Below are 9,606 nucleotides of genomic sequence, written 5' to 3' on the forward strand. Positions count from 1 at the left end.
ATTGCATTCTCTTGTTCCCATTTCCACAGAACCCTTTTTCTTCTTTCCAACTAATTGCTCTTCTCTGTTGATTTTTTTCTTTCTCTCTTTCTCCCCGCCCCCCCCCCCACCGGCCATCCTCCACCATACATGACAGAATAGTGATGTGGCCAATATTGTTCAGGTCGCGAAATCAATGAGCACTTCCCATCAGGAAACACAGAGTTCCAAAGCACTCCTCACCCTCCGGCTCTCACATTCCTTCTCTCCGCCCTCTTCTGCAATGTCCTCTGAGTGATAGAGATGTTTCCTTTAGCCCTGAGCACTAACAGTTACTTATTCTCACCTCTTTGACAAGTTTTTTTAAACTTATTTTTATTTTATTTTATTTTCTTATTAGAGAGAGAAGGAGAGAGAGAGAATGGGCACGCCAGGGCCTCCAGCCACTGCAAACAAACTCCAGACACATGCGCCACCTTGTGCATCTGGCTTACGTGGGACCTGGAGAATCGAACCTGGATCCTTAGGCTTCGCAGGCAAGCGCCTTAACCACTAAGCCATCCCTCCAGCCCTCTTTGACAAATTTTGAGCTTCTCCAGTAGTCACTGAAGGGTGGGAGCAGGTGACAGGGAGCCTGGAAGGACAGACAGTTCCGACAGCAGTTGCCTACAGCTGGGAAAAGCCACGGGGACTAGACACAGTGCCCCTGTCCCAAATGTCATGCCACGGCGTGGTGGTACACCCATGTGGGCATCTCCTAGAGACATCCCACGGTGGACAGATTTAAGCACACACGCAAGGTCACAGACACACTGGAGTCACACATCAATGCACACACAGACACAGACACGCCATACCACACAGATGCACACAGAGACATAGACACACATCTATACACGGACATACACACAGGAGTGCACGCACGTGCCCACGCACCCATGAAGGCGGCTACCGCAACCTCTGCCCATTGCTATCACAAAGCTCCGGTGACCAGGGCATCAAGGCCCCCAAGGACCCAGGAATGGCCGGGCCTGTGGCTCTAGGGTTCTGTCCTCCACGTCACTTGTCCACAGCAAGTGTCACGGGGCATAGAACCAAGACCAGCACAGCTGGACTCCAGGCGGTCATTTGGCAATTTCTTCCGGGGTATCCATCCCTCGCCCTGGGCTGGCCTGTGTCTTCCCTTTGACGGTGGAGAACGACGGCCCCATTCCCCTGGGGATTCTTGGCAAGTGCCCAGACACAGCGAAGCAGGGTGCCAGGAGGATGTTCCAAGCCTGTAAGACACAAAGTGCTGCGAGAAAGGAGAATGGGCTGTGCGTAGCTGACCTTCAGACCTGAACACCCACTGCCTTGGCTGAGCCCCGGCTGCCACCGTAGCAACCAGTAGCCCATAGAAAGTTAGGCTCTGGTCTCTGCAGGCATTCACATGAGCTCTGCAGCTGCACACACAGGCACAGACTTCACACACCACATGTACCATACCCCACACATATGCCACACGCACCAAAAAAAAATTTTTTAGAAAAATAAAAGAACCAAGATTTCATTTATGTTCAAAAGAAGTGTTTTCCTCTCATGTTCTGTCTCCAGTCTTTAAAACAGACATATTTGGGCTGGAGAGATGGCTTAGTGGTTAGTTAAGCACTTGCCTGTGAAGCCTGAGGACCCCGGTTCGAGGCTCGATTCCCCAGGACCCACGTTAGCCAGATGCACAAGGGGGAATAGGCGTCTGGAGTTCATTTGCAGTGGCTGGAGGCCCTGGTGCACCCATTCTCTCTCTCTCTCTCTCTCTCTCTGCCTATTTCTCTGTCTGTCGCTCTCAAATAAATAAGTAAAATAAAATAAATCTTTAAAACAGACCTATTTGCTTTGGCAGCACATATACTAAAATTGGAATGAAACAGAAAATTATCACGGCCCCCTGTGCAAAGATGACACACAAATTCATGAAGCATTCAATATTTTTGCTCCAGGGTGATGGTGACCGACATGGTGATCAATCAAAACCTGTCAAAGCAGAAATCCAGAGGCTACAGAGAACCCATCACTAAATCAGACTGCTAATGGGCCTGCCGTGACTCAGGGAACATTCATTGTGGGAGAGGGGGCGGGAAGATGGTAAGAGCCACAGAGGAGGTAGGAATATCCTGAGACACGGTCCCCACGACCCCACGGGGACTGACTGAGGCCTTCATGACCCCACAGTGAACACCATAACCCCACTGCGAAGGGTCCCCAGGGTAACGGGAGTTGGGAAGAGGGGATAAAAGAGTGTAACCTGTTATATGCAAAATCAAATTTAAAAAATAAAAATGAAAAAAGACGTTTCCAGAGCGGTTAAGTGGCCAGTATGGAGTTCCCATAGACCATCAGTCCCAACAGGTGTATGTCCCTTAGCAATCTCCCACCAGACGGACCCTTCACTGTTGCATCTTTCTTTAAAAAATATATCTTAGAGCCAGGCGTGGTGGCACACGCCTCTAATCCCAGCACTCGGGAGGCAGAGGTAGGAGGATCGCCGTGAGTTCGAGGCCACCCTGAGACTCCATAGTGAATTCCAGGTCAGCCTGAGCATGCCTGGCCTCATTGTCCCACCTTTTTTTTTCCCCCCCAAGGCAGGGTCTCCGTCTAGCCCAGGCTGACCTGGAATTCACTCTGCAGTCTCAGGGTGGCCTCAAACTCACAGCAATCTTCCTACCTCTGCCTCCCGAGTGCTGGGATTAAAGGCGTGCGCCACCACGCCCGGCTTGTCCTATCTTAATTATTACCCGCGACACCCAGCCTACAACAGGGGTTACTCTTGGATGTACGTATACTGTGAGCTTGACCAGAGACACAATGACATACTTCTAACATTGCATCATAGAGAATGTCCCTACTTGACAGGCTCCCCATGTGCCCTACTTATTCCTAGCCGTCCCCCCAAACAAACACCCCTCCCCCACACTGAACTGATGCGATCTCCACAGTTCTGCCTTTTCCGGAATGCCACGTGATTAGACCCAGAGAGCACAGAACCTTCCCGCGTCACCAGCTCTCATCCTCTATCAGTCTAGGATTCTCAATGTCCCAAGCACCCAAAAGTCCCAGAAGCAGATTTGGCCCTACCTCGCTGTGGTAGTTTGATTCAGATGTCCCCCGCACCCCTCTCCAAATAAACTTAGGCGTTCTGAAAGCTTGGTTCCCAGCTGATGGAGATTTGGGAATTAACGCCTCCTGGAGGCGGTGTATTGTTGGGGGTGGGCTGATAGCAAGTGTCCCCTTGCCAGTACTTGGCACACTCTCCTGTTCCTGTTGTCCACCTGTTGTTGGCCAGGGTTGATGTCCACCCTCTGCTCAGGCCATCGTTTTCCCTGCCACTGTGGAGCTTCCCCTTGAGCCTGTAAGCCAAAATAAACCCCTTTTTCCCACAAGCTGCTCTTGGTTGGGTGATTTCTACCAGCGATGCGAACCTGACTGCGACACTGACCAACACTAGTCTTCTCTTCATGTCTGTCGCCCGTGCATCTGGCTCCTGTGTCCTGGCCGGGCTACCCACCTAGGATCCATGTTGGCAGTTCTCCCGTTTCTGCCTGTCCCGGAAGGGGCCTGAGGCCAGTGCCTGGTGGGCCGTAGGTGAAGGGGTGGGGCTGGCCTCTGCAATCTCCTCCTCAAACAGGTCTACTCAAGGCCTGGAGAGACCAGGAGTTCCTTGCATCCGTAGGGGGCATTTTGGGTCCCTAGAAGCAAGCCCACTGCAGCCTCTCTGTGGTCCTGGAGGTAAGCCACCCTGGCACAGGAGACAGGGTCAATGCCAAGGTGAGAAGTACCAGTGAAGAGAATGTCACCACAGTGGGGAAAGTGACATGTCCCAGATGAAAATGCCACCTGGCTGGTGATTTGCACTTCTCAGCCCAGGGCAGTCCAGCACAGGACTCCTGTGGGTGAAGTGGGCGAGACCTCAGCAAGGACACAAGGATAGACATTGGAGAAGGAACTCTACCCCGCAGGCGGCCTATACCCCCCAGGAGAGCGCTAGGTCTCCTGAGGGGTCCTATGGAGGAGAAGCCCCCTCTGGACCCCTGGAAGCCCCTGGACCGTGCCTGATCCAGTCAAAGGCAGGGCTGGGGTGCAGACTAATGTGTTCCACACTAGGCTGGGCCAGAGCAGGACCTCAAAACTGGGCTATAAACACAAGGAGAGGACCCTTGTGTGCATGACCCTCTAACAGTCGCAGTTGTTTGGAGGAGGGTCTCCCTGTTGGAACAAGGTGAGGCTTGGAGTTTTCTGGAGGCGAGCAGGTACCCAAGCCATCCCTCTCCATTCCAGAAGTCCTTTAACTCTGAGAAGGAGGAACATGCAGTTAGGGAGACTGGACCCCTGAAGGGAAAAGGGGGCAGTTTCACTTGTTAGAAATCAAAAGTGATCTGACTTTTTATCTGTTGCCTAGTTCCTTAGACCTGTTTTTCCACAAACAGCCAGGACCCCCTCCTGGGAGGGAGGTCTTTCATAGGATTTAAACATCGCGGTTGGTCATGTTCAGCCCCTGGAACTTGTTGCCAGGGATAGCCTCTAACCAACCAGCTGCCCCTCTGGTTCACCTGAGCCGGAAGACAGCCCACCACCATAAGGTCATAAATACCTTTGCAAGAGGAGGCCAGGCTGTCTGGCCACTTGGGAAGTTCGAGTTGAGGGATTTTTCCCTTAGCTGGTCTGGGAGGCAGAGGTAGGAGGACGGCCGTGAGTTCGAGGCCACCCTGAGACTCCATAGTGAATTCCAGGTCAGCCTGGGCTAGAGTGAGACCCTACCTCGGAAAACAAACAGCAAGCCAGGAAGCACCTTCCCATCCCCCCTCTCAGCTCACAGGGTGTTCAAGACCAAAGTTTCCTTGCCTCTCCCTGTGGTGAGAGCGGGAGAAACAGAGCGAGGCCAACATGGGGGGGCCGGGGGAAGAGGTGCCACCAGGGATATGCAAGAGTTAATGGGAGCCCCAGACCAGCTCTAAGGGACGTGAAGAATGACCTTGGGTGACGTCGGCCCGCAGGGTCCCAGGGTGGAGCTTGACTGGCTGGGGTGGCAAACTGCCCAGAGGGCACCGAGGGTCTTCACGGACTGCGCAGGACAGGTGCTGAGCCCAGAGAGCTGGGCCAGTCTGGGGCCCTGCCTGGGCTGCCCCTCTATGCGGCTCCCTTCGAGAGTGTTCATCTAGCCATTCATTTATTTATTTATTTATTTATTTTAATTTTTATTTATTTATTTGAGAGCGACAGACACAGAGAGAAAGAGAGAAAGACAGATAGAGGGAGAGAGAGAGAATGGGCGCGCCAGGGCTTCCAGCCTCTGCAAACGAACTCCAGACGCGTGCGCCCCCTTGTGCATCTGGCTAACGTGGGACCTGGGGAATCGAGCCTCGAACCGGGGTCCTTAGGCTTCACAGGCAAGCGCTTAACCGCTAAGCCATCTCTCCAGCCCCAGCCATTCATTTATTGTCCCCTCCTCATCGTGGCGCTTTAACACTGCGTGCGGCGTGACGTCCACGGGTGGTCCAGTCTCATGGCCTGTTCCCCACTCCCACATTATGGCACCAGGGAACCAGTAAAATTCATAGACTTTTTTGAAAACATTTAAAAAAAAAAAAAACATTTGATTGATTGATTTATTTGAGAGAGAGAGAGAAAGAGGCAGAGGGAGAGAGAGAATGGGCGCGCCAGGGCCTCCAGCCACTGCAAACGAACTCCAGACGTGTGCAACCCCCTTGTACATCTGGCTTACGTGGGTCCTGGAGAATCGAACCGGGGTCATCTGGCTTTACAGGCAAGCGCCTTGACCACTAAGCCATCTGGCCAGCCCTAGGCTTTCCCCCAGGCGCCCCCCCTCCCAGATTTACGGTCACTCCTGCTTTTCCCAAGTCTGGTGCTGTTCATTTGCTCTGTGCCAGCGCCCCCTGCTGGCCCATGCAGGAAATGCTGCAGTCCGCTTCCCGAATTAGCCTGTTCCAAACGGGTATGAGAAATCTCTCCTCTACCTTTTCACTTCCCACCTGCTAGACAGGGAAATCGATGAGAAAAAAAGTGGCAGCCAGTTCTTCAAATGCAAAAGGCACAACAGAACCAAAAACTGATCCTCAGGGCCAGGAACACAGACTGTCCACCAACAGCAAGGGCATTGTCCCTATGGCATAAGGTGGCTGCTTAGGCAGGCTCCAGCCAGCAGGAAACCACCCTCCTTGGAGTAACGTGCCTGGGGGAGGCGCGTGTCCCCTCTGGCTTGAGCTGGTGAAGCTATTGCCAAGATCCACCTGAATCCAGGGCAGAGGGTCCCGCACTGGAGGATGAGGTCTCTCTGGTGCCTCTGGTTGCAGCACGTGGCCCTCCCCTCTCATTCTGCCATGCCTCAACAGCCTCCCTCACTCTCATCCCCATGTCCTTTTATTTATTTGTTTGTTTATGATTTATTTATTTACGGGACAGGGATAGAAAGAAGCAGAAAGAGAGAGAAAGAGGACACGCCAGGGTCTTCAGCCACTGCAAACAAACTCCACATGTATGTGCCGCCTTGTGAATCTGTCCTGGGGAATCAACCCTGGGTCCCTTGGCTTCATGGGCCAGTCCCTCATCTCCATCTCCACGAGGTTTTGCCCAGGGTAGCTCTGGTCTGAGGGTATAAGTGGTAGCACAGGCCAGAGACACAGCCCACAGTTCTCTTAGCCTCCATGGACCTCCCGTGAGGCGAAGCAATGCCGTCCTTGACTTTCCTGCTGCAAAGGATTTCAGGACAAACCAGCATCAAAGAGAGATGGAGGGCTGGAGAGATGGCTCAGCTGTTAAGGTGCTTGCCTGCAAAGCCTAAGGACCTGAGTTCGATTCTCCAGTGTCCATGTAATGCCAGATGTACATGGTGGTGCATGCAGTTTCTAGAGGCCCTGGTGTGCCTATTCTCTCTCTCTTTCTATCTGCCTCTCTCTCTCTCAATAAATCAAAAGGAGAGATGGAGTTTGTTGAAAGAGATTTTAAACATAGATTTAAGCACAGGGCTTCATAGAAAGAGCAGTACTTAGGGAAAGAATAAGACATACTCAGAGCTGGAGAGATGGCTTAACAGTTACAAAGCTTGTCTGCAAAGCCAAACAACCTAGGTTTGATTCCCCAGGACCCACGTAAACCAGATGTACAAGGGGGCACATGCATCTGGTGAGGGTTTTTTTGTTTGTTTTTTTGCTTTTCTGAGGTAAGTTCTCACTCTAGTTCTCTAGCTCAAGCTGACTTGGAATTCACTATATCTCAGGCTAGCCTCAAACTCATGGCTATCCTCCTACCTCTGCCTGGGATTAAAGGCATGCGCCACTATGCACAGTTGGATTTGGTGAGTTTTGCCATTATCACCTTCAAAGTGTTGCTGAGGAATTTAAATGAGATCACAGGGGGGGTCCTCGAGGCAGACAAGGCAGGATTACAATAGATAAGGTAAAAACCCTAAATTGGGGAACCGAGGATATCTTCATTATAAACAAAAATTGAGTCTTAGTGGGGCGCGGTGGTGCACACCTTTAATCCCAGCGGAGGTAGGAGGCTCATCATGTGTGCCAGGCAATTCTGAGACTATATAGTGAATTCCAAGTCAGCCCCGGCTAGAGTGAGACCCTGCCCTGCCTCCCAACAAAGCGAGTCTTGTTTGTGAGTTGACGCCCTCTGGGTGCTGATTATCTGCAGCTGCCCCACCTCCCGCCACTCTACGAAGCTGTCCTCATCAAAAAGTGATGAATTTTGGGGCTGGAGAGATGGCTTAGGGGTGAAGGCACATGCCTGCGAAACCTAAGGACCCAGGTTCAATTCTCCAGGTCCCACTTAAGCAGTTAAGGTATTTGCCTGCAAAACCTAAGGACCCAGGTTCTATTCTCCAGTTCCCACTTAAGCCAGATGCACATGGTGGCACATGCATCTGGAGTTCATTTGCAGTGGCTGGAGGCCATGGAGTACCCATTCTCACTCTCTCTACTATCTCTCTCTCTCCCTGTCTCTAATAAATAAATAAAAATAAATCTTAAAAAAAAAAAGTGATGAACTTTGGGGCTGGAGAAATGGCTCAGTGATTAAGACGTTTGCCTGCAAAGCTAAAAGATCTCGGTTTGTTTCCCCAGGACCCACATAAACCAGGTGTACAAGGGGGGTGCGTGCGTCTGGAGTTCGTTTGCAGTGGCTGGAGGCCCTGGCATGCCCATTCTCTCTCTCTCTCTCTCTCTCTCTCTCTCTCTCTCTCTCTCTCCCTCTCTCAATCTGTCTGCTTCTTCCCCATCCCCAAATAAATATATTAATTAAATTTTTTAAAAGTGATGAACTTTGACCTTCGACCTTGTAATCTTTAGAACTCCCATGAAAATAAAAGATCTATTGTCAGGCTGGGGCGATGGCTCAGTGGTTAAGGTGCTTGCCAGTAAAGCCTAACGACCCGAGTTTGATTCCCTAGTACCTACATAAAGCCAGATAGATAGATAGAGGACCTGATGTGCCCAACTCATTCTCTCTTTCTCTCAGGCATGGTGGTGCATGTCTTTAATCAGAGCATTAGGAGGGAGGGGTAGGGGGATCACTGTGAGTTTGCAGCCAGCCTGAGACTACATGGTGAATTCCAGCCTGGGCTTGAGTGAGACCATACCTCAAAACAACAACAAACAGGGCTGGAGAGATGGCTTAGCGGTTAAGCGCTTGCCTGTGAAGCCTAAGGACCCCAGTTTGAGGCTCGATTCCCCAGGACTCACCTTAGCCAGATGCACAAAGGGGCTCACGCGTCTGGAGTTTGTTTGCAGTGGCTGGAGGCCCTGGCGCGCCCATTTTCTCTCTCTCTCTCTATATATATATCTGTCTCTTTCTCTCTGTGTCTGTCGCTCTTAAATATAAATAAAAATAAAACAAAAAGATTTTATAAAACAACAACAACAACAACCAAACAACGTGTGTGTGTGTGTGGTTTAGTGGTTAAGGTGTTTGCCCACAAAGCCTAAGGGACCTAGGTTCGATTCCCTAGCACCCTCGTAAGCCAGAGGCACAAGGTGGCAATGCGTCTGGAGTTCATTTGCGGGGACACGAGGCTCTGGGACACCCGTTCTCTCTGTCTGTCTTTCTTCTCTCTATCTCTCTTTGTGCAAATAAATAAATTCACCCTTTGAGCTCCTGGTAGTGGCCGGACCTGCCCGTGAAAGACACAACTGAGTGTGGCTACTTCTGCTCCTACAGAGCCACCATGTGCACCTGCTGGGGTGTGTTGTCCTTGGGAATCAAGCCTGAAGCCAGCATGTCTGCAGGCCTTCCACAGCTGCTCCTTTGTGGAAAACCGGACGACATGAAAGCAGAGTTGAGAAAATCTGCTTCGTGCTACGGGAGGAAAGTGACACAGGAATCGGGGTGTGTTTGAGAGCCCCGGGTTTATCAGCTCTGGGTTGGGCTTTAATCCAGGAGGTTAGGCGCTGAACTGTGAAGGTCACACCGAACTCCCACTGGGTCAGGGGTCTGAGGTTCTTGTCTTATGACTTCAAAGAGCTGAAATCCAGAGCTGGAGAGATGGCTTAGCGGCTAAGGCGCTTGCCTGCAAAGCCAAGGGATCCCGGTTCGACTCTCCAGGACCCACGTAAGCCAGATGCACAAGGGGGT

The 9,606-nt window shown here is 51.5% G+C and overlaps 1 non-coding gene across 1 annotated transcript; it reads left to right on the plus strand.

Moving 5' to 3' along the window:
* Positions 1-1,846: 1,846 nt before the first annotated feature.
* LOC123456338 lies at positions 1,847-1,948 on the plus strand. The gene has a single exon (XR_006634474.1). It is a non-coding gene; the product is annotated as a U6 spliceosomal RNA (small nuclear RNA).
* Positions 1,949-9,606: the final 7,658 nt, after the last annotated feature.

Source organism: Jaculus jaculus, chromosome 20, assembly GCF_020740685.1.
Source record: "Jaculus jaculus isolate mJacJac1 chromosome 20, mJacJac1.mat.Y.cur, whole genome shotgun sequence".
Taxonomy (NCBI): domain Eukaryota; kingdom Metazoa; phylum Chordata; class Mammalia; order Rodentia; family Dipodidae; genus Jaculus; species Jaculus jaculus.